At 42.9% G+C, this 26,071-nt stretch overlaps 1 protein-coding gene across 4 annotated transcripts in view; it reads right to left on the minus strand.

Annotated features, from left to right (window-relative positions):
- Nucleotides 1-26,071, minus strand: part of PC (pyruvate carboxylase) — a 325,659-nt gene that overhangs the window by 258,106 nt on the left and 41,482 nt on the right. For 2 of the 4 annotated variants that reach the window (XM_072117868.1, XM_072117869.1), the window contains exon 2: nucleotides 25,211-25,251. The gene's annotated coding sequence lies outside the window, so the exon portion shown is untranslated. Of the gene's footprint in view, nucleotides 1-8,348; nucleotides 8,429-12,749; nucleotides 12,772-25,210; nucleotides 25,252-26,071 lie in introns of those variants that run through there. The other 2 variants (XM_072117871.1, XM_072117870.1) reach the window with 2 other exon arrangements.

A 26,071-nucleotide genomic window follows, 5' to 3' on the forward strand; every position in this document is an offset into this window, starting at 1 on the left:
CAACCCGTTACTAGCATGGTGTACCTAATAAAGTGGCCGGTGAGTGTATATATATATAGCGGCACACTGTATGTATTATATGCTATATGGCGGTACACCGTATGTATTATATGGTATATGGAGGCACACTGTATGCATTATATGGTATATGGCGGCACACTGTATGTATTATATGGCTACCTGGCTACTTTCTTCCAAAAACAGCACCATACCTGCCTGCAGACGGGGTCTATTATTGAAGCTCTGCTCTAGTAAAGTTAATGGGACTATGCTGCCATTCAATAACTAACCTGTAAATGTGCTGTGATTTTTTCAAGAAAATTGCTATGTTTTAGAATAGATGGATAACGACTCCAAGCTTTCTGTACCCCCATCTTGCCGTAAAGACATGTGTCCAATGGCAATAAATAAGAAAGCTTCTTGGATCAGCTCACCTCTCCTGAGAATAAAATTCATCTATCTGTTTGGAGGACCTTGTCTCGAGAAGTTAGAGTTCTCATTACAGAGAGTGCCATGTACTGCGGCCGTGTATGGTGTGGAGACTTAAAGTCATGGACGCACCACTAGGGGATACTGGAAAATTTGCAAATAAGTTTTCCAGGATGGTAAAAGGAAAACCACGCCTCTTTTAGCTCCCTTGTAAGGCAGCTCCCTCGACATCAAGCTTGAGCTACAGAAGGCCTTAGCTGTCCTAAGGCAAACCTTTTAGACACCGAGTGCCCAAACTACAACCAAAACCCGCATATTTTTCGCAAAGTGCCAATGCGACAATTTAAGCAGTAACTTATTACTTCCTGCTTTGTCACAGTTTTAAATTTTATAAGCACCTGAGGACACCAATACAGTAGAAAGAAGGAAAAGAAGTTTGGATTATCATTGTAGCTCCCTTCTAGGGTCCTGGGACTGCAAGAGGCCTTGAGTCCTGTTTGGCAAACTCTACCCTGGGGTGATGGCAAGGGTGCCCATATAGAGGGCTCTGAGTGCCACCTCTGGCACCTGTGCCATAGGTTCGCCACCAATGCCTTAGGACATGATGCAGGATCAAAAACAAACCAATATATCTATTCCAGAAGGAACATGTTCTTAACTGTAGACAAAACGTATCAGACTATTTGCAGTGATATACAGACATTGATAGGTGATTAGTTTCAGACCAGTGGGAACCCAACACCCTGCAATCGCGCAATTAAATTCATGAAGTCAGATACATTTGGCACATTGGGGCACATTTACTTATCCATCTGAAAGTGCATTGTCCAACCAGAATGCACATCTGCCGTGATTCACTAAGTTTGTGCGCCCAGTATCCTGCATGTGTCGCTTCCCCAATCAGGTCCGCCGGAGTTCACCATCTTCTTCCCCATGCATGTAAGTGCGTTATATGTGATACAATTTTAAAGTTTAATCCAGCGGTTTGACCAAATCCGTCGGATCGTCCGACGGCCTGCCCCCCCCATTTCTTTCGCAGGAAAGTCTGCGCAATTGCGACACAATCCGATCGTGTGCGACACAAACCCCTGTCAAATCCTCGGGAAACCCGATGGAAATGTGGTCCGCGAACCCTTAGTTAATGTGCCCCATTGGCTACAGTTTAGTTCCATGAAAGTGAAAGATCGATAAGAAGGCTGCAATGCCAAGCCTATCTGGGGTATCATGCAAGGTAATATGTTTGGTAGGAAGTCATGAGATCTTGGAGAGATGTTTATACTTCACAAGAGAGCAAGAATTACTAACTTGAAATTACTTTTTCCCTGTCATATCCCATCATTGTTTTAGTACCCTCTATAACATATGTTAAATATGGCAGCCTGTGGATGTTCATGGGCCCTGCCTCTACAAACTCTATGGTACACTCTTCCTGTAGACAAAAGCATGCTTTTCCACAAACAGTATGACCAGTGCAACAGACGAAGAGGCCTGTCAGTAGCTAGCTCATACATGTATGTGTGTATGAACAAATGCATACAAACTGTATAACATGAAAGTGCCCTTAAGAAATAAGTTGTATTTTTGGAAATAATGTACTAAGGATGGATGTGATTAAATCCTCCAATTTGTCAGTCACTCTCATATTTGTACTCACATTCATGCACACAAGAAAGCACACAGCAAAATTACATAACCATTGAATACTATTAGAAAGCCTAAAATACACATGACTGCCGTCTGCCTTTTTAGGTCAGTGTATACTTGGCAAAATTGAGCTGGATCAGAGAAAAGGACATTATGAAAAGTGTGGTATCAGCCTAACTTTACATAAAAGTGTCACATGGGTCAGAAATTATTCAATTAATGTCATTAATGAAGAAAGATATTGTTAAGTGGAAACTAGTTATATTGAATAGAGAAATATAGAAGGAGTGTTAATGGGCCAAATAATGATCAGCTTTAGAAAAACGAAGAAATGAACATTTACATGTGGAGGCTGCACATAAATGCTTTATCATTTATACTTTGTGGCTCAAGTGGATTTTTTGCTGTGAAAAGATAATAAATAATATAGCACAATAAGCAATGCCAATAGAAATTCACTTAAAGATCAGCATAGGTATTGAACTGCAATGTAGTGCCAAGTGATATTGATGGGGAAGGAGTGGAAGCTACACAAATGTCATCCCATCTATTAAGTTGAGGTTACACGCTCCACTATCACATAAAGAAAAACCTGAGAAATGTTGCTTGCATGTTCTTGATGTCATGTGCAACTATCATGATCTACAAAAATACAAGTAAAATAATAACAAGAAAAGGTCTCAGATACCAACTTGCAATTCTGTATTATTAATCTTTCAAAAGAACCTGTCAAGGTGATTTGGGACATTAAAAAAGTACATGTCCTTGTGGGCCTGTGGTTTAGTGTTCCAAAGCACTTCGTTAGAATTCTCTCCATGGCCACTAAAAAAAGAAACCCTTATACCTATCTTGGAGGCACATCAGAATCATCTCTGGTGTGCCCTATGCTTGTGCAGAGAGTAAGTAAAGTCAGAGTAAGTACACTTGTGTACCTATGGCACATAAACATAGATACAGGGTGTACTACAGTGTAGGGCAGGCTCCAGGTTTCAGTAGGCAACTGGAAGACAGTCTCGTGGATTTTTGCTGCTGGGCTCAAATTTCCAGCATGGCCTAGCAACAGAGCACTCTGGGAGCTTTAAGTAAGTCATATCTTTATCGACTCATTTTTGCTTGCTTGCTTACTTGCTTGCTCACACAGTACTTCTAGGCAACGAGAAAACATTGTAGAAAAAACCAAAACGCTCACCCGATAGATGCTTCTGGCATCAACTTCCACTTCTGCAACTCGGATCTCCACGTGACCAGCGTGTACAACAGGGAGAAATCCAAAAAAGATACAACAATGCAGCGGGGGATAGTGAAAAAATCTTTAGGCACTTTTTATTGGCTCCAATAGTAACAATTGTACAGTTACAACGCTCAAGCACTGCGTCCACAGTGGGGACTATGGTTCTTTGCCTGTAGGCTGTATTCTCCATCGGCCCCCTTTTCACTGAGTACCGTTGCCCATCGCATTTATAAACGCAATAAAGAGACCCAGATCTTCTGTAGTGTCTGTGGCACAGCCCCCTAGGGCAAAAGTCAATAGGGCACATTTACTAAGGGTTCGCACACCGCCTTTCCATCGGGTTTCCCGACTATTTCCGATGAATGCCGCATTTAAAAGGGGTTAAAGCGCCGACTTTCATGTGACACAAATCAGGGGCGTGGCAGTCGGACAACCCGACTGATTCACACTAAGCGCAGGATTTAAAATTCAAAATGTGTGGCAAGACATGCACTCAGATACACCGGGAAGAAGAAGGTGAACTCCAGCGGACCTCAGCAGGGAAGTGACACATGCAGGATATCGGGCGCACAATCTTAGTGAATCACACCGGACTTCATCCTCGTATCCCCTTGCACCTCGGGGATGGTGGCAGGGACCGGGTAAGTAAATGAGTTGTTTTGCGTGCTGCACTACCGCCTGTCAGCTCCTGTCCCCGATGCAGCCCTGGTGAGCGGCCATGAGAAGAGTAATTGCTGTGGGCATCACTGACCCTGCTGCAGCGGCTTCTTTAAGTGATTACACAGGCGTCAAGAATTCAGGACAGAGGAAAGTGTTGAAGTTTGTGGTTTTTTTAGCAAGAAAAACGAAAGTGTGATTTGGTACTTAAAGGACATCTACCACCAGGATTGTAAACCCAGCACAGTGACATACTCTGTCATTATCCACTCTTCTTTAAGCTTCTTATGCCGTATTGTTTTACAAAAGAAATGGCTTTTAAAATTATGCCTATGAGCCTGAGGGGCTCCCGGCTCCGAGTCCCTGAGGCTCATTTGCATATTTTTAAGCATTTTTTCTCTTAAAAACAAGGGCATAGGAAGCTTAAAGAAGAACAGATCCTGCCAGAGGGAGCCACACCAGTATGTGAGTTTGCTTGGTTTATAATCCTTTATCCTGATAGTAGATGTCCTTTGAGGTCTGTAAGAACCTGTAGGTGGTTTAGTGTCACAATTTGTCCTGACAGATTACCTTTAAATAACTTGTTGTTGAGCAATTACAATAAAGGGGCCCTTCAGATTTCTTCAAAATCAAATATTCTTTGTATGAATATAAAACAAACCCTCAATACTAAGCTGGACATATTTCTAATTATGTCATGTTTTCTTTTTCCAGGGTCTCCTAATAAGAAGATATGCCCAGCACATTTCCAAGGATGAATTTACAAATCAAGTCATACCAAACACCACTATGAAGTGTTTAGCCAATTGCCTAATGTATGTTTTATTGGCTTCCCAACCCCAAAATCCTTGGTGCTGGACACCCCAAAGGTATCTACATAGTTTCATTGACAAGGAATTGAAATATATTAGTTTTGACCAGGCTGGCTGTGAAGTGTAGTTTTGCCATAAACTTAAGCAGTCATTTTAAGGGGTAAAACTCAGCTAGGACTTGGAGTTGCAGATTCTGCATTCATTAATATTTCCTATTTATGAGACGTGTTTATACCTAGGCCTGTGAGCAGGACAAGGGGCTTTCTCTTAGCCTAGAGGAGATGCGGTTCTACCATCGCCATAGACAAAGGTTTTTGACTGTAAGAGCAGTGAGACTATGGAACTTTTTGAACATATTCAAGGGAGCCTGGATGCCTTTCTGGAGAGCAAAAATATCACATCATATGGGAATAAAACTTTTTGTTAGTAGTTTCTGTTTACCCAGGTATTTATTCTGACCTTATTAGGGATTGGGAAGGAATTTTTCCATTCTGTGGGCCAATTGGCATCAGCCTAGCAGGGTTTTACCTTTCTTCTGGATCAACACAATAAAATGTATAGGTTGGACTTGATGGACTGATGTCTTTTTCTTACATTTTTTACTATGACACTGTGATAACCTTCCCATAGTTGCCCAGCTTACCCAAGATTTAAATGCAACATCCCCCACTGGGGCCTAGCCTTTCTTTGGGGCCTAGAGACAGCCGGGGCCCAGAATACTGGAGTGACTGGCGGTTGCGGCCTAGGCACGCTGTGGTCATGGTGCTTGGTATGGGGACCAGAGGGCTGTCCTACAGCCTGGCAGGTCTCCAGCAGGTAGTGTGTGCAAGAAATATGGAGGGAGAGGCTGATGTACTTGATTTCCTTGGGGCAACCCCTTAGTGGTCATGGAGAGTGATCTTCAGGAGTAGTTCACCAGCCTGGTAGTTGATGCTGGGATGTAGCTGTGTCCAATTGTGGAAGCTGCAGCTTGTGTCCTGGGCGTAGCTGAGTTCTGTGTACAGCACTGAAGGTGTGCTAAACACCATCTCTCTGGTCACTCTGTCTTTGATGACAGACCTGTGCTCTCTAGGGAGAGCTGGTGGTAAAGAGCTGAGAGCTAAAACAGACTATCTGCTCTGTAGAAGGGCCTGGGCCCTAAGAGAACTAGCCCTTCCCTGTCCAGGGGTTTTGTTAAACCCTGGTGAGGTGGTGGCTCACTCTCCAGTCACACTCCAGTGTACATAAAGGAATACAATTGGTTGTCAATTTACATAACTTGACCCTTGCCTGGACAGGCAGTATCTATGGCTGCTGATGCTGATCAAAATTACGTCTTTGTCATTATCTTGGTGATATCTTGCAGTACAATTTTAAGAACTACCTGTTAAAAAGTTAACCCCAACTTCCTTCTGACAGACAATATGTTTAGTAATAACCATGCTGTACAATATATGTATACTGCTGTAGTGCTTCTTTATATCCCTGGATGGCAGCTTACGTCTCCAGTCTGCTGTACTTATAAGGCAAACAATTACAGCAGTAGAGAATTCTGTTATATTGAGCTATGGCAGATGTCAGGTCTCATTCTACCTTTACTCTGAAAAAGTGTCCATGGCAGCAAGCTATATTAAGTAAAATGCACAGGAAGATGGTCACCCCAGTTATGAAGAAACTTGTATTTGAGATAAGTACAACTGCTTTTTGACAGATGTCAGTGCTGCAAACCATGCAGAAATAATCCTACTATACTTATTTCTAGTTCAATCGTTAATTTATTGTTAATTCCTAGGTGGCTCAACATCTGAATTAAATTTTTGAAGATATTTTATTTTACTGGACACACTGCCTGCCTAGACCCATTTTTGGGGTTCACTCTTTATGTAAATAAATTCATTTATTTACTATTCTTCATAAATGGTGGAACATATAAGAGGGAGAGGGGCAGAGATCACACTGCATCAGGCAGACAGGAGAAGCATCACATGCTTCAGGTCATCCAATTACAAACATGCAGCTTGATTCATGTGAAAGGATACTGGCAAAGGACCATGAGTGATGTCACAAGCATGTGACTCATCACATGCTGCAGGTCGTCCAATTACAAACATGCTGTCCTGATTCATATAATTCCCTGAGTGCTGAGGTCACAACCAAAAGGTTCTCTCCTGCTGTGCTTGTCTTTTTGTGAATACCCCTTTAAGCAGAAACAAGGAGGAGGGGTGGCCACAGTATGAAGTGGAGCTGCTAGGGGTAGCCACAGTATGAAGTGGGGCTGCTGGGGGTGGCCACAGCATGAAGGAGAGCTGCTGGGGGGGGGGGGGGTCACAGTATGAAGGGAAGCTGCTGGGGATGGCCACAGTATGAAGGAGAGCTGCTGGGGGGGGGGGGGGAACAGTATGAAGGAGAGTTGCTGGGGGGGGGCACAGTATGAAGGGGAGCTGCTGGGGGGGGCACAGTATGAAGGAGAGTTGCTGGGGGGGGGTCACAGTATGAAGGGGAGCTGCTGGGGGTGGCCACAATATGAAGGAGAGCTGCTGGGGGGGATGGGTCACAGTATGAAGGGGAGCTGCTGGGGATGGCCACAGTATGAAGGAGAGCTGCTGGGGGGATGGGTCACAGTATGAAGGGGAGCTGCTGGGGATGGCCACAGTATGAAGGAGAGCTGCTGGGGATGGCCACAGTAGGAAGGAGAGCTGCTGGGGGGGGCACAGTATGAAGGAGAGTTGCTGGGGGGGGTCACAGTATGAAGGGGAGCTGTTTGGGGGGGGGTCACAGTATGAAGGGGAACTGCTGGGTTCATACATTATGAAAGGGAGCTGTTGGTGGCACGGTATCAAGGGGAGCTTCTGGGGGGCACAATGTGAAGAGAAGCAATTGGGGGGACCTGAGGGACACAACTGTGTGCGGGTGGAATAAGGAGCAGGGCATTAATTTGATATTAGCGTTTTTCAAAGGAAAAAATGCACACAACTGTATTACAGAGCACAAATACGACCCTCCTCCCTTTTCAAGATATAAAGAAAAAAGGACTCGGTGTTAAACACACATCTTAGAAAAAATATAGTTCAGCTCGGGTGACCGGTGTGACATGTCTCAGCACACCCTATCCATGTCCACTATTCTTGGTATGTATGACATAAGAAGAGGGGCAACCAGCCAACAATCATATTTTCTATACGTAGTTCAATGGTATAACTAGTAACTCAGCTGTTCCTGCTGAGAAGTGCTCTCTACTTACTTAGTCATCAGCAGTTTTATGTTGTCAGACCCTAATCCAAGGGATCACATGCATGAAAAAACTGAGAAGTCTTAAAAAAATAATTAATAAAACTTTAACAGTAGATTTTATAGTAATAGGGAATTCTCCAGACATGTTCTATAGAAAATACTGACTGCGCACTTATATCTTACACCAATATTCCTGGCTAAAACAAGCAGAGCCTCTAGGTTTGTCTAAATATTTACTTTTATTTTTGTTAACACAGGACTAGACATCAGCTAAGAACTGCTATTGGTACTTGGTACAGAATTCACAAAAGAATTAGATGAATGAATGAAGACTGACATATACAAAGAATGCAGAAGATACATACCGTGAGCTCCTCTGTAGACTGCTCAATGTGGACAAGAAATTGTGCTGAGCCTGACTTTATACACGTGGAGTGAAACAACGAGTTCTACTACATGTGAGATAAGTATTTGTACTTTGTGCCCCAGGGAAACAAACACATTAGAGCATGGATCTAGTAGGCTTGTCTCCTAAGAGGTGTGGCAAAAGAGAAAGTGACTGCTCAGTGTGATAACTCACTCTGAACAAAATGTACTGGAGTCCATCTATATAACATACAGAAAACCAAAAGCTTGTTTTAAATTACTACTGTACTAAACAATGGTTAGTTTTAGAAATAAAATGTTCCAGTGCACTGAAATGTGATAGAGTTCTGAAGAAGAAAGACATTACTATTTTCTCCCCCATCATTTCTAGCATCAGTTCTTCCATATTGGTATGTATTACATGGGAGCAGAAGCAATGTGTCAGTTTAAATAATGACAATGCAGCAGCTAGCAATGAGCCACATCAGTCAATGGGGCACATTTACTTACCCCGTCCCCAGGGGTTGTCCGACTCCAATGCATATTGCCACAATTCATAAGATTGTGCCCCCCATATTGTGCATGTGTTGCTTCCCCGTTCAGGTCCGACACAGTTCACCATCTTTTTAGTGGTGCATCTAAGTGCTTGGGCTTGCGACACAATTTGAAAGTTAAATCCCGTGCTCAGTCCGAATCAGTTGGATCATACAATGACACGCTCCCTAAATTGTGATGCATGAAAGCCAGCGCAGCTGCACCACAAAATGGTTGTGCGCCTAAATCCCAGCACATACACTTCTTAAAAAACTGTGCAAGCCATGTAATCCCCTAAAAGCAGCACGACCCTTAGTAAATAACCCCCGTTGTGTTAAGGCCAGTTATTCTAATACACAGTAACAAAGTATATATGGACATGTCAGTACTAAATCCAAGAAGATACCCCATTGCTGCAGTACTGTACCAGTTGCCCAAGAAACTGTTAAGAATCCCTTCTTTTGTAATATCATCATTTTTAATAGCGTTGTCAGTCAACTCATAAATTGGCAACACACAATTCTGCAGCCATTTTTTTCTGTTGTGGTTTTAAACTGGATTTTTGTTGCTCCAAAAGGGCTTTGAAATGGTTGAATTCTACACCCAGAATCTGTTATAGTAAATTGACATATGTATAATTGTCACTCTACTACACTGTGGGGGTCATTTACTAAGGGCCCGATTCGCGGTTTCCCGACGTGTTACCCGAATATTTCCGATTTGCGCCGATTGTACCTGAATTGCCCCGGGATTTTGGCGCACGCGATCGGATTGTGGCGCATTGGCGCTGGCATGCACGCGACGGAAATCAGGGGGCATGGCCAAACGAAAACTCGACGTATTCGGTAAAACCGCCGCATTTAAAAACCGAAAATGTGTCGCTTGGGAAGCGCTTACCTTCACCTGATCCAGCTCAGTGTATTCCGGTGCGTTCAGATGATTTTCAGCGCAGCAGCGCCACCTGGTGGACAGCGGAGGAACTACCTTCATAAATCCCGTCCGGACCCGAATCCTGTTCAGAGAACGCGCCGCTGGATCGCAAATGGGCCGGGTAAGTAAATCTGCCCATGTATGTAAGAACTTGTAATACAATGCAGATTTTACATACCGGTACTTAAATCCATGCAGGAATATCTGTCTATGTAATACATGCCATATCAGCTTTGTAAGCCAATTCCAGGAGTATCTAGCAGCAAATTTATTTCCCCTTATTATTCTTACAATTTAAAACAAACACCCAGCTGAGGGGGTATATACTGTATACAGGCAGTTTCAAAATCTTTGCTTTAATTGGACCAAGGATTATCAATAAAGCTTCATCACAGACACCTTACAGCTGATCATTACAGTCTGGGAATATAGTAAAGCATCCAGAGAGCTTCACCAGAGGTCACAGTGGGCAGAGGGGTCCGTCTGTAACTATGGGTTGTCTGTAAGTCGGGTGTCCTTAAGTAGGGGACTGCCTGTATACGTCTAACAAAACTGTATGGATAGCTTACCTGTATGTTCACACAAAGAAAGATGAATAGGGTATGTTCAATTTCTACACAACTGATCTTTTGTTCCCGCAGGAGACAAGTCACCAGCAGAATTGTTGAGCAATTGTTGATCTGCTCTTCCCATTTATCTGGCTTTTTAACTTGCTGTTAACTGTTAGTATATTTGCTGGTACTTTTTTACCAGTTTGCCACCAATAAATATTTTATTAAAAAGTGATCACAGAGTCTTACAGTTCTCAAAATAATATCAATGATTAATGAGCTTTTTCCACAGAACCTTATACAGGCAGTAGTCTGTAGGTTTGTTCTTAAATTGAATTTGTATGTAAGTCAGAACTCTATATTTTATAATTGTATCCCCAACCAGAATTTTTTTGGTCTCTGTGACAAATGGATTTTAAAAATGTTGGATTGTCATAAGAACCAGGATTAATAATAAAGCATAATTCCAAACACCTATAATAACTGTTGTAGCTATTTACTGTAGTCTAGGGCTAAAGTACAGTAAATTACTAATATCCAGTAGTCCATTTGTAACTAGGGGTGGTCTGTAAGTCGGGTGTTCTTAAGTAGGGGACCGCCTGTACCTTACACAGCTCTATCACTGAAGTTTAAAAGTTATGGATTATGGTGACTATTTTTGGTAAAGGTATTAAGATGTAACAAAACTATATAAATTAGTATCCCAGTTATTGTACAATTAACTGTGAGTGCTATCATTGAAAAGTTTATGCATTTAGGGAGCACAACAACTAAGCCATAAAGTGGCAAACTATGTAAGTGTTGAGGCTCATGTTGCATGGAGGTCACCAATGCTAACTCAAACCACCTCTGGCCTTAACATGAGTTGGAAGCTTCATGGTGCGTCTCTGTTGACCTCTAGCAAGCCCTATAACACCAAGCAAAATTGCAATGTTTCCACTAGACAATGGAATCATGTCCTGTGAAGTGACAAATCTTGATTATGTTACCTGGTTATAAGATATTAGGATATGATGCAAAGATTGGCACATAATTCCACAATATATCTATAAACAGCCACTTTACTTTCAGCCATTTGTCAGTCTGTCGGACAAGTCTGGGTTTGGTGTATGGTGAGAAACGTTACCTATCTGACTGCGATGTGGTGAATGTTAGATGTTAGAAATCTTTTATAGGGAAAAGTACTTTCAACTTTGTGGGAATAGCTTGTGGAAGGTAATTTTTTTGTTTCACAATACAGGGGAAGAAAGAAAGGTCCATCAAAGCATGATTCAATAAGATTGTTGTGGAAGAACTTGGCTGGTCTGCACAGATCCCTAATGTCAACCGCTCCCTTAACCTTTGACATGAACAAGATGAGAGGTTGCAAGTCAGGCCCTCCATTACAACATCAGGTTTGGACCTCATAAAATTTTATAAAAACTCCATTAGATGTAATGTTTAGGTGTAGCAAAACTGTTATCCATACAATATATATTCATCTGTAGATAGATATAGTAGATCTGTCATTAACTTTTCAACAAACTCTGGATACATCAAAGTACAGGCAAATACTAAACATTTAAAATTATCTCATAAAATTTGCAGCTTTACATATCTGACTTTTTTTTCTGAACTGAGTCTGCAGAGGGTAAACAATGCAAAATATGTCATAAAATGGCCAGAAATTGGGTTATTCTTCATGTACACATTGCTCTATTGTTAGCAAAGTTTTGTTGACTTATTAGGTACGCCATCAAATTATGTGAAATGTGATGAAGAATGTCCCACTTTTTCTTAAATCCGAAAAAAATCACTTTATGTCTCTATAGAATATCAGAGGCATGTAGAGGAAGAGTTATGCCCATATTTGTATATGGGTACCCTGTCCTGAAGCCATACCATATTATTATTACTATTAATTATATTATCAAGGCCTAAAGTGGCTCTGGGAAATAAAAACATGACATGTGTAGCTAGTCCAAATAACAGCAAGAGATAAAACAAAAAAAGTGTCCTAGCTTTCTTGACCTCAATGATATGAACTCTCTGTCCCTATGCAAATAACATCCTTTTATGTAAACTGGTTAAGCAACTTTAATTGCATTCAGCCTCAGACCATCAGCGATGGACCTGCCGGCTCTACGAGAAGGACTAGAGAGACCACAGGTCACAGGCCAGCAGCTGCTGATCTCTGCAACGTGCCATTTTCATCATAACAACCTGTATTTTTCTCTCCAGTTTTACCTTTCCTCCACCAAAGAACACAGCAAAAACACAGATAATAGAAAAACAGAAAAATAAAATTTGTAGCTGTGACAAAAATGCATTTGCTTTACAAAGTTCACAGATGACATACACAGCTTGCCTGTAAAGATTTACTGTAACAACACTACCTTCCCTTACAGTATTTTTCTGCAGCCATAAACCTTGAAGTAATGGAACCAGAACAGGATGTCAAAACCTTTTGGAATCTGTGATGCAAGAAAATTGAATGCTCAAATTTAATGCTTAGATAATAAAATGATTGTATTTGCAAAAGTTACCTGAATTGCTCAAGATAGGCCTTCAATGGCCTAACTTGAAGTGCGAGGGTGGCCTTGGTGGTTTTAGGGAGCCATAAGGGGTCTTGTCCCCAAATAAACAGACCAGTACTAGAAATGAGACATTATAGTTTAAGAACCAGCAGCTTCAAGTTAAGCCACAGTTTTACAGGGCAATCTAATTACAATTTACAATTACTTTACAATGTACAAATATTTACTCTGAATGAACACTGTAGGATTATAGGTTGGACTTATCAAATCTTCTGTAATACTATATTTGTCTCATATCAAGGACCATATGTAAAATACTGTAATTTACTATAATTCTGTAGTGATTTTTGTGTATAAGAGTCTATCACAAAGTTAAATAAACCAGCCAGACCGGTGAGAAACCAGCGATGCAGAGGTGTGTCTGGTTGGAAATATCTCATTGGAAGTTAGTAGATGACCACTACTTTTTATTCTCAAGGTCAGTATAAACTCTACAAGGTGCAAGAACAAATAGCAATTTCATGTATTATCTTGAGGATATGAACTATAGAGCAATGCAAATAGAACTGATGCATAATTAACCAACATGTTACGATTGACCTGAACTTACATAGAAGGACTTTATATAACAAAGAAAAAATAAATGGATATCATACGATAATTTATGACAAGGTACATTTGTTTACTATTTAGCACTAATACACTGTTCATATAGTATAAGCATGGAACACTTTATCAGTAGACTTTGTCTACATATGCACATTAGTTTGCACAATATAAAATTTAAAGTCAATCTACTGGTGCGTCAAGAATTGGAGCTCCCCTACATTAAATACTGAAAAGGTGGATACAAATGTGCAAATTGAGATACAAACAGGAAGGATAAAACATAAAAGAAAGACTATAATAATATTGCCACTTTCCCTGATAAAGAATGACAATTCAGTATTACCAGTTAAATTAATTAAAAATCTAAATAAAAAATATTATTTATGCTGCACAGCCCCATAATCATATGGTTACACACACATACACACACTAGGGGTGATTTATCATAGGTTTTGTTTCTTGTGCTCGCTACCAGTTTTTAATGTGCCAGATAGATGATGTTATTCTATCTTGCATGATACATGTCAATTTGGTGCACGTTGGAGCACAATTTGCCGCAAAAGGAGGATGCGCCAAAACAACACCAAAAGAAGACAAGAAACTTAATAATAAATCTCCCCCACTGGATATAGGTAGTGGCCCACATTTATCAAAAACAGTGTGCAGTTTGCCTGTGAAGTGTGCAGGGTGCACCAGATACATGCTCTGGAAGTATGCACCATTTTCTTGGTGCACTTTGTTCATGTTGTAGAATTGTGGTGCACATTAGACAGAATTGTGCTATGCATGGTCCGACTAAGCACTAACACTAGCACTAAATGCAGTTTGTTTGTCTGTGCAGTGTGCAGGCTGCAGTGGATTCAAGATTTCTGACGCACGTTTTTCATGAATCTGGCACTCCCTGCACTGCCCAGACAGAGTGCACCAACTTTTTAGTGGACAGTCACACAGAAAACCGGCGCAAGCACATTATTAAACGTGGCACATTGTATTAAATTATCTATTTGTAACTGGACACTTGTGTCTTCTAATGGGGAGTGACCTCAATCAAATTTTTTGATACTTGTACTTTGTGCATGCTGCAGAATTGTGGCGCACATTAGTAATAAATGTGGCGCAAACTCCAACTAAGCACTAACACGCCCCTTTAGTTGCACATTTATTCTGTCTTGTCGGATGCAGTGCAGCCACAACACAAAACTGGCACAGACACTGTATAAGTACATGTGCAAGTAGTTTGCACATTCGTTTTAGTGCAATGTCACACAAGTTTAGAGCAAACTGGTGCAAGCACTTTAATACATGTGGGCCAAAGTGGGGAATGTGTGTGAATAAGAAAAACAACATTTGCTAGTCCGGTTTGTACAGGTTACTTCTGAGGCCAATAATGGGCTCCAAAGGACACCTGCACCCAAACAAACACTTCAATCTGATAAGGGTCAAACTTGATGGTGATCAATGTTCCAAAAACTTAATCCAGACCTATAAATGGCTTAAGTTCGTTTTTAATTTTAAGGAAGTAGGACAAGCCCTTTGAGATCAGTTACCAACATTGTTTCTGTATTAACATTCTGTTTTAACATGATTTAAATAAGGTTTGTTGCTACATATAACTTTTTTGGTGTAATGCCATCTTAGTTATGGTTTACATAGAAGCACATGGTCCTTCACAGTTTTCTATTTTATGTTTGGACAATTCTACTGAATCCTGAAAGGATATAAATGTCATGCTTCCTGACATTATGTCACTCTGGACTTAAACCTTTTGTCATAGACTGGAATGCCATCCCCGGGCAGAATCAGTGATGAATCAACTGCTCTTAACAGTTATATGTATAACTAATGTGTATGACCAATATCAGAAACACCATGAAACCCAAAATAATGAAAAAGAGCTATTTATGCCATGAAATGTCCAGTGTGTTGCCTCCAAGATTCAGCATTTGAAGCTGTAAAGGTAAAGTTTTGGTAATGGAGGGGGTGGGAGTGTTGTATGAAAGGAATTGACTTCTGGTAACCATGACTAATTATAGGCCCTGTAGTTTTTTTCCTTTTGCGGAATTTCCTGAAATGTGTAACAAATTCTCACAACTAACAAGTAACACATGATAATTGAACTTGGAATATTTTAAATACTACTTTAGAAGATTATTCTGCCTTTTGCCCTAGCCTGAAATAAAATACAGCACATATACCAAAATGTTTATATTACTAAGGCAGCTTGCCCATGTTCGTACAATTCTAGGTTTGGTCCGTTATGTTCCACACACAGAGTAAGGTTGTCGGAACAAGCTTTCTCTTGGACAACTGGCTTAAGACAATTGTAAGTATGTACAAAAGTAATTTCTTCTAAATGACACCCATATTTATACAAGATAATATTCACATGGAAGTCACGAGGTGAATTCAAAGCAAGGGAAGATAAGAAACCCATGATAGAGATACTGCAATAATATAGAATAACAAGCTTTGGAATGGTAAAATTCTTATGAGTAGTTGCTATATCTGTGTGTTTCTTAAGATATATTTCATAATTAAAAGGACAAGACCTTGACATCCAATACGATATTAGATATACAGGCAGTCCCCGAGTTACATACAAGATAGGGTCTGTAGGTTTGTTCTTAAGCTGAATTTGTATGTAAGTCGGAACTGTATATTTTATCATTGTAATCCCAGCCAGAACTTTTTTGGTCTCTGTGACAAATGGATTTTAAAAATGTTGGGTTGTCATAAGAATCAGGATTAACACTAAAGCTTCATTACAGAGACCTGTGATAACTGTTATAGCTGATCATTGTAGCCCAGGACTAAAGTACAATAAATTACCAATGTCCAGTGGTCCATTTGTAACTAGGGGTTGTATGTAAGTCGAGTGTTCTTAAGTAGGGGACCGCCTGTAAGTACAATATTTTACCTCTACTCTACCAGAAACCCACTATCTGCAATAAGAGAATATACAGTTCAGTAATACAATACTCATTGTATGATGCACTGTGACTGTCGTAATCTACTTATATTTGGTATCCATGGCCTTTTTCCTTTTAAAATCAATGTTTACATTTATGCTAATCAGACTGAAGGGCACTGGGAGTTTCCAGACTGTTACAATGAGCAGAACATGTCTCAGCCTGTGTTGGAGGGGGATACCTCAGTCATCGTGCCTGAGCAAGTGTCCATGATATAAGGGAACATAACTTATTTGACTGTTTAACACAAAACGTGACCCCATTTTTTGCTCTGAAGTTGTATTGGCGAGATTAGCAAAATGTAAAGTGTTATCTCTGGTAAATATGGGAAAATCTTTTCAAGCACATAGCAGCACTTTTCAAGCACATAGCAGCACTTTTCAAGCACATAGCAGCACTTTTCAAGCACTTGCAGCATACAGTCTGAAGCTGAACAAGGTCCAAAAAGATAAGGTAGCGTACTGCCACTTTAAAGGAATGTATCATTGGTCAATAATTATTGTTTAATTAAAGGTTATGTTAAGGATTATGTAACACTGGTGGTGTTGTTCCGACATCTTTCTGCACATTATTTAGCCTTTTTTCTCTACTTCTCATAACTTCTACCTGCATTGACATCTAAACTTAGGAAGTTATTCCAATAACTCCACCTTCAAGTAAGTAATGGATGGAAAAATAAGAAAATTCCACCATTGGTTGGATGTAGGGTAAGGGATGCACATTCAGCATACAAATCATGAAGGCTCCACATCCAGTTAGTTGCTCCCGCTGCATGCAGATTTGGGACTATCATTTGGATTAGATTAGGTGAGAATGAAGCACCAGAGCCAAGTTCTCAAGTCACATCTTCTCCCTCCTCTCTATCTAGTTACATCCTGATTTGTAGGGTGCCTGCTCATTTCCTTTTTCTTAAAGGGTCATGAATAGAGATGAGCGAGCACTAAAATGCTCGGGTACTCGTTATTCGAGACGAACTTTTCCCGATGCTCGAGTGCTCGTCTCGAATAACGAGCCCCATTGAAGTCAATGGGAGACTCGAGCATTTTTCAAGGGGACCAAGGCTCTGCACAGGGAAGCTTGGCCAAACACCTGGGAACCTCAGAAAAGGATGGAAACACCACGGAAATGGACAGGAAACAGCAGGGGCAGCATGCATGGAGGCCTCTGAGGCTGCTTAATCGCACCATTATGCCAAAACTATGGGCAACAGCATGGCCATGACAGAGTGACAGAATGAAGCTAGATAGCATCTAAAACATCCAATAATTGACCCTGACACTATAGGGGACGGCATGCAGAGGCAGCAGCGGCAGGCTAGAGAGTGGCATGGCGACATACCCTAAATGGACTCAGGCTTCAAACCAATGGGTGGCAGAGAGGAACCAAAGGAGGTGAGCAAGAAGCGCTCAAATAATATCGGTACATGATAAAAGTTTGCCAGTATATTTTGTGGATTACACAGCAGGGTGGCGACAAAGTTAACATGGAAGCCATGAAAACAACCCAAAATTCTGCCTGACACAGCTCGTTTGATAAGGGGACCATGTATGGAGGCAGTGAACTAGTAGTAGATTAAAGGTGCTGCAGTTAAAACTATGTTAGTTGGATCTTGGCATGGAGCTGGCGCTCCGCTGCCAGGCGAGCTTTCGCCAATCCAAGCCCCTGTCTCTAGGCTACTCCCCAAACAGCACTTCTAAGAACCTTTTGTATAAGATCAAGTGTAGTAGCGTTCTTATAAGTTTAGGATATGGCGGGTGAGGGGAATGTAAACAGAAGCGCAAGAAGCGCTGAAATAATATTGGTAAATGATAAAAGTTTGCCAGTATATTTTGTGGATAACACAGCTGGGTGGCGACAAAGTTAACAACTTTGATGTGGAATCCATGAAAACAACCCAAATTTCTGCCTGACACACCTCGTTTGATAAAGGGACGATGTATGGAGGCAGCTATATGGACGACTTTTGGAGGTAGCAATGGAGACAACGTGTGGAGGCTGCTATGGAGACAATTTAATTTGGATAGTGCCTGTATGTGGCAGTCCAAAAAAGTTTTCAAACCAGAGGAGCAGGTAGGTGGCCCTCCAGAAAAATGAAATAGATTGAGTGCCTGTATGTGGCAGTCCCAAAAAGTTTTCAAACCAGAGGAGCAGGTAGGTGGCCCTCCAGAAAAATGAAATAGATTGAGTGCCTGTATGTGGCAGTCCAAAAAAGTTTTCAAACCAGAGGAGCAGGTAGGTGGCCCTCCAGAAAAATGAAATAGATTGAGTGCCTGTATGTGGCAGTCCAAAAAAGTTTTCAAACCAGAGGAGCAGGTAGGTGGCCCTCCAGAAAAATTGAATAGATTGAGTGCCTGTATGTGGCAGTCCAAAAAAGTTTTCAAACCAGAGGAGCAGGTAGGTGGCCCTCCAGAAAAATTGAATAGATTGAGTGCCTGTATGTGGCACTCCCAAAAATTGTTTAAAACAGAGGACCGGGTCGGTGGCCCTCCAGAAAAATTAAATGCATAAAGTACTATAGCTAGAGCCAGTGGGCCCTGTCAAAAAATAGCCAGTTTCCTCTGCTTTACTGTACAAAGAGGAGGAGAAGGAGGAAAATGAGGAGGAGGAGGAGTGGATAAATTATTCAGGTTGAGCTTCCTTCACCTGGTGGAGATTGGAAATTATGAGAAATCCAGGCTTTATTCATCTTAATAAGCGTCAGCCTGTCAGCGCTGTCAGTCGACAGGCGTGTACGCTTATCGGTGATGATGCCACCAGCTGCACTGAAAACCCGCTCGGACAAGACGCTAGCGGCAGGGCAGGCAAGAACCTCCAAGGCGTACAGCGCCAGTTCGTGCCACATGTCCAGCTTTGAAACCCAGTAGTTGTAGGGAGCTGTGTGATCATTTAGGACGATGGTATGGTCAGATACGTACTCCCTCACCATCTTTCTGTAAAGATCAGCCCTACTCTGCCGAGACTGGGGACAGGTGACAGTGTCTTGCTGGGGTGACATAAAGCTGGCAAAAGCCTTGTAAAGCGTACCCTTGCCAGTGCTGGACAAGCTGCCTGCTCGCCTACTCTCCCTCACTACTTGTCCCGCAGAACTACGCACTCTGCCGCTAGCGCTGTCAGAAGGGAAATACTGTTTCAGCTTGTGCACCAGGGCCTGCTGGTATTCATGCATTCTCACACTCCTTTCCTCTCCAGGGATGAGAGTGGAAAGATTTTGCTTGTACCGTGGGTCCAGGAGAGTGAACACCCAGTAATCGGTGCTGGAATAAATTCTTTGAACGCGAGGGTCACGGGATAGGCAGCCTAGCATGAAATCTGCCATATGCGCCAGAGTACCAACGCGTAAGAATTCACTCCCCTCACTGGCCTGACTGTCCATTTCCTCCTCCTCCAACTCCTCCAACTCCTCTTCTTCTGCCCATACACGCTGAACAGTGAAGGACTCAACAATGGTCCCCTCTTATGTCTCGCCAACATTCTCCTCCTCTTCCTCCTCATCCTCCTCCACCTCCTCCGATATGCGCTGAGAAACAGACCTAAGGGTGCTTTGGCTATCAACAAGGGAATCTTCTTCCCCCGTCTCTTGTGACGAGCGCAAAGCTTCCGACTTCATGCTGATCAGAGAGTTTTTCAACAGGCCAAGCAGCGGGATGGTGAGGCTGATGATGGCTGCATCGCCACTGACCATCTGTGTTGACTCCTCAAAGTTACTCAGCACCTGACAGATATCAGACATCCACGTCCACTCCTCATTGTAGACTTAAGGAAGCTGACTGACCTGACTACCAGTTCTGGTGGAAGTTGACATCTGGCAGTCTACAATCGCTCGGCGCTGCTGGTAAACTCTGGATAACATGGTCAGTGTTGAATTCCACCTCGTGGGCACGTCGCACAACAGTCGGTGAGCGGGCAGTTGGAGGCGGCGCTGCGCTGCCCTGAGAGTGGCAGCATCTGTGCTGGACTTCCTGAAATGCGCACAGATGTGGCGCACCTTCGTGAGCAAATCTGACAGATTGGGGTATGTCTTGAGGAAACGCTGAACTATCAGATTTAACACATGGGCCAGGCATGGCACATGTGTCAGTCTGCCGAGTTGCAGAGCCGCCACCAGGTTACGGCCGTTGTCACACACAACCATGCCTGGCTTCAGGTTCAGCGGTGCCAGCCACAGATCAGTCTGCGCCGTGATGCCCTGTAATAGTTCTTGGGCGGTGTGCCTTTTATCGCCTAGGCTCAGCAGTTTGAGCACCGCCTGCTGTCGCTTAGCGACGGCACTGCTGCTGTGCCTAGAGCTACCGACTGATGGCGCCATGCCCACGGATGGTAGTTCGGAGGAGGAGGTGGAGGAGGTGTGGGAGGAGGAGGAGGCATAGTAGGCCTGAAACACCTGGACCGAGGTAGGCCCCGCAATCCTCGGCGTCGGCAGTATATGACCAGCCGCAGGGTCAGACTCGGTCCCAGCCTCCACCAAGTTAACCCAATGTGCCGTCAGCAATATATAGTGGCCCTGCCCGGCAGCACTCGTCCACGTGTCCGTGGTCAGGTGGACCTTGTCAGAAACGGCGTTGGTCAGGGCACGGGTGATGTTGTCTGACACGTGCTGGTGCAGGGCTGGGACGGCACATCGGGAAAAGTAGTGGCGGCTGGGGACCGAATACCGAGGGGCGGCCGCCGCCATGAGGTTGCGAAAGGCCTCGGTCTCTACTAGCCTATAGGGCAGCATCTCCAGGCTAAGCAATCTGGAGATGTGGACATTAAGGGCTTGGGCGTGCGGGTGGGTTGCACTATATTTGCGTTTCCGCTCCAGCGTCTGGGGTATGGAGAGCTGAACGCTGGTGGATGCTGTGGAGGATCGTGGAGGCGACGATGGGGATTTTGTGGCAGGGTCCTGGGCAGGGGGCTGACTAGCAGCTGACACAGGGGAAGGAGCAGTGGTGTGCACGGCCGGAGGTGAACGGGCTTGTTGCCACTGAGTGGGGTGTTTAGCATTCATATGCCTGCGCATACTGGTGGTAGTTAAGCTAGTAGTGGTGGAACCCCTGCTGATCCTGGTTTGGCAAATGTTGCACACCACAGTCCGTCGTTCATCCGGTGTTTCCTTAAAGAACCTCCAGACTTCTGAAAATCTAGCCCTCGCCGCAAGAGCCCTCACCACGGGAGCTTCACTAGTTGACACATTTGGCGCTGATGCACCAGCTCTGGCCCTGCCTCTCCGTCTGGCCCCACCACTGCCTCTTCCAACCTGTTCTGGTCGAGGACTCTCCTCCATCTCAGAAGCACTGTGTTCACCCGGCCTATCAACCCAGCTTGGGTCTGTCACCTCATCATCCTCCGATCCCTCAGTCTGCTCCCCCCTCGGACTTCCTGCCCTGACAACAACTTCCCCACTGTCTGACAACCGTGTCTCCTCATCGTCGGACACCTCTTTACACACTTCTTCCACTACGTCAAGAAGGTCATCATCACCCACAGACTGCGACTGGTGGAAAACCTGGGCATCGGAAAATTGCTCAGCAGCAACCGGACAAGTGGTTTGTGAGTGTGGGAAGGGTCCAGAAAACAGTTCCTCAGAGTATGCCGGTTCAAATGCCAAATTTTCCTGGGAGGGGGCAGACTGGGGGGGAGAAGGCTGAGGTGCAGGAGCTGGAGGAGTGGCGATTTCGGTGACATGGGTGGACTGCGTGGAAGACTGACTGGTGGACAAATTGCTCGAAGCATTGTCGGCAATCCACGACATCACCTGTTCGCACTGTTCTGGCCTCAACAGTGCTCTACCACGAGTCCCAGTAACTTCAGACATGAACCTAGGGAGTGTAGCTCTGCGGCGTTCCCCTGCTCCCTCATAAGCAGGTGGTGTCTCACCCCGCCCAGGACCACGGCCTCTGACCCCTGCAGTAGTTGGACGCCCACGTCCCCGCCCTCGTCCTCTACCCCTAGCCCTCGGGTTAAACATTTTGAAAATGAGAGTTATAACTAATTTTTTTTTAACTTTTTTTTGTGTTTTTTGTTTTTTTTTGTGTTTTTTAGTTTTTAAAACCAAACGATGCTATCCTATTGCTATGGCTATTTTCTAGCCAAGTATGAAAGCACACTGCTATGCCAGATGAGATGACGCTGAGTTATTAAAAAAATAAACGTAAAATAAAAAAGGAAATGGCAGACTGTGCCTAATTGAAATCCAACCCCTAATAAATTTTCCCACTTCGGTCTTTGCGATGGATATGTGCGTCACTAAGCGCAAAACACAGCGGTCGCAAGTCTCACTACAAATTGCTCACAATTTGCTAGTAGATGCACTGCAGCAAGTACAGCCACCAGCAGATCAACCAGAAATCAAATATATATAACGCTACTGTAGGCGTAAGTAAGCCGTTTGGATTCTCCTATGGCTATTTTCTAGCCAAGTATGAAAGCACACTACTATGCCAGATGAGATGACGCTGAGTTATTAAAAAAATAAACGTAAAATAAAAAAGGAAATGGCAGACTGTGCCTAATTGAAATCCAACCCCTAATAAATTTTCCCACTTCGGTCTTTGCGATGGATATGTGCGTCACTAAGCGCAAAACACAGTGGTCGCAAGTCTCACTACAAATTGCTCACAATTTGCTAGTAGATGCACTGCAGCAAGTACAGCCACCAGCAGATCAACCAGAAATCAAATATATATAACGCTACTGTAGGCGTAAGTAAGCCGTTTGGATTCTCCTATGGCTATTTTCTAGCCAAGTATGAAAGCACACTACTATGCCAGATGAGATGACGCTGAGTTATTAAAAAAATAAACGTAAAATAAAAAAGGAAATGGCAGACTGTGCCTAATTGAAATCCAACCCCTAATAAATTTTCCCACTTCGGTCTTTGCGATGGATATGTGCGTCACTAAGCGCAAAACACAGTGGTCGCAAGTCTCACTACAAATTGCTCACAATTTGCTAGTAGATGCACTGCAGCAAGTACAGCCACCAGCAGATCAACCAGAAATCAAATATATATAACGCTACTGTAGGCGTAAGTAAGCCGTTTGGATTCTCCTATGGCTATTTTCTAGCCAAGTATGAAAGCACACTACTATGCCAGATGAGATGACGCTGAGTTATTAAAAAAATAAACGGAAAATAAAAAAGGAAATGGCAGACTGTGCCTAATTGAAATCCAACCCCTAATAAATTTTCCCACTTCGGTCTTTGCGATGGATATGTGCGTCACTAAGCGCAAAACACAGTGGTCGCAAGTCTCACTACAAATTGCTCACAATTTGCTAGTAGATGCACTGCAGCAAGTACAGCCACCAGCAGATCAACCAGAAATCAAATATATATAACGCTACTGTAGGCGTAAGTAAGCCGTTTGGATTCTCCTATGGCTATTTTCTAGCCAAGTATGAAAGCACACTACTATGCCAGATGAGATGACGCTGAGTTATTAAACAAAATAAACGTAAAATAAAAAAGGAAATGGCAGACTGTGCCTAATTGAAATCCAACCCCTAATAAATTTTCCCACTTCGGTCTTTGCGATGGATATGTGCGTCACTAAGCGCAAAACACAGCGGTCGCAAGTCTCACTACAAATTGCTCACAATTTGCTAGTAGATGCACTGCAGCAAGTACAGCCACCAGCAGATCAACCAGAAATCAAATATATATAACGCTACTGTAGGCGTAAGTAAGCCGTTTGGATTCTCCTATGGCTATTTTCTAGCCAAGCATGAAAGCACACTACTATGCCAGATGAGATGACACTGAGTTATTAAAAAAATAAACGTAAAATAAAAAGTAAATGGCAGACTGTGCCTAATTGAAATCAAACCCCTAATAAATTTTCCCACTTTGGTGTTTGAGGTGGATATGTGTGTCACTAAGAGCTAAACACAACGGTAGCAAGTCCCCCTGCAAATTCCTCACAATATGGTACTAGCTGCAAATAAAAAAAAAAAAGTATAACGTTATTGTAGCCCTAAGAAGGGCTGTTGGGTTCTTGGAGAATCACTCCTGCCTAACAGTAATCTAATAGAACACCCTAACGCTTTCCCTTACCAGCAGCAGCTCTCTCCCTAGCGGCATCCAGACACAGAATGATCCGAGCAGCGCGGGCAGCGGCTAGTCTATCCCAGGGTCACCTGATCTGGCCAGCCAACCACTGCTATCGACGTGTAAGGGTACCACGTCATGCTGGGTGGAGTGCAGAGTCTCCTGGCTTGTGATTGGCTCTGTTTCTGGCCGCCAAAAAGCAAAACGGAGGGAGCTGCCATTTTCTCGAGCGGGCGAAGTATTCGTCCGAGCAACGAGCAGTTTCGAGTACGCTAATGCTCGACCGAGCATCAAGCTCGGACGAGTATGTTCGCTCATCTCTAGTCATGAATGATAATGGTTGGTCAAACATATTTTCACATGTTCAAGTCTGAACATTTAGGTTCCTTCAATGCTAATGCCCTGTTAAGTTATCCTACTTCATAAATAATTCTTGCCGATTGTTTCCCTTGATCTTTATTTCAGTTTGTTCTATGAGTCTTTCTTAATCTGCGTGCTTTTCTGCGGTTTTTCCATGACAACAATGGATATACCTGGCTACAAACCTGTGTTGTATGGCCTGATCTTTTGGTTTCTTTAATACTCCTGACTTGTACTGCATCGTTTGACCCACCTGGGTAAGTTTTCACCTACACAGGACTGCATTGAGATGTAGTTAATACTGTTAGCCAATACTGTTTGTAGTAGACCAAAATCCAACAAAGAAAATTTATTTGTAACTTACCTTTTGGATTGATTGAATTTATTGATTTTAAATTTCTGTATCTAAAAGAAAAAAGAAAATCAGAATTAAGGTCAGCAGAAGCACCAAGGCAGCCACAGGAGCAAGAGAGCCTCATTATCATAAATGTATAATTCTTTTTTCAGCAAAACGACTCAGCTCAGTGATTAAACAAGGTATGTTTCTGCATCAGTGTAGCTACAGAATTCTCAAGGTATGTTTGGTTCATAATGCATAAAAGCAAAGGTAAATTTCCTTTAAGCATAATGTATTATTTATGTTGAATCATTTTTATTGAACATTGTAAAACAAGAACTCACATAACATTAGACAGGAGCCTACAGTAATCAGTGTAAAACATACAATGTATGGTAAACATAAGCATATATCCAGGTCACACATTATGTCTCCAGTGGAGTCCCGAATGAGTATAATGCCTTTCCGGATGGAGAAGGGAGCGGTTTCTACAGTTAAACTCTGAAAAGTACCCATCATTTGACCGCTACCTCCCCATCCCTGATAACATGTCAACCTACTCCTTTCCGGGTAGTATAACAGTTTAGTTTCCTGAGTTGCAGTGAACTGCGTGCCTGGAATGAGCGTGTTAATAAGACTAAAACACAAAACTCGACAAGACAGATAATTAGACAGATACAAAAGGGATAGTGTATACAAGGGGGAGGGATCCTGTGGGGTGTGTTCCGAATAGTGGAAGGAGAAGCATCAGGGGTTCCCCGTCTTCCGCAGAGAGGCTATATATAAATACCGCTACATGGGCTTTAGGGAAGTCTATCCTGGGGCCTGCTCTTCGAAGAGGGCCTTAAAGTCCTGAGAGTCCCTAAAACTCATCCAGGGGGACCAAAC

Source organism: Engystomops pustulosus, chromosome 7, assembly GCF_040894005.1.
Source record: "Engystomops pustulosus chromosome 7, aEngPut4.maternal, whole genome shotgun sequence".
Classification (NCBI taxonomy): Eukaryota; Metazoa; Chordata; class Amphibia; order Anura; family Leptodactylidae; genus Engystomops; species Engystomops pustulosus.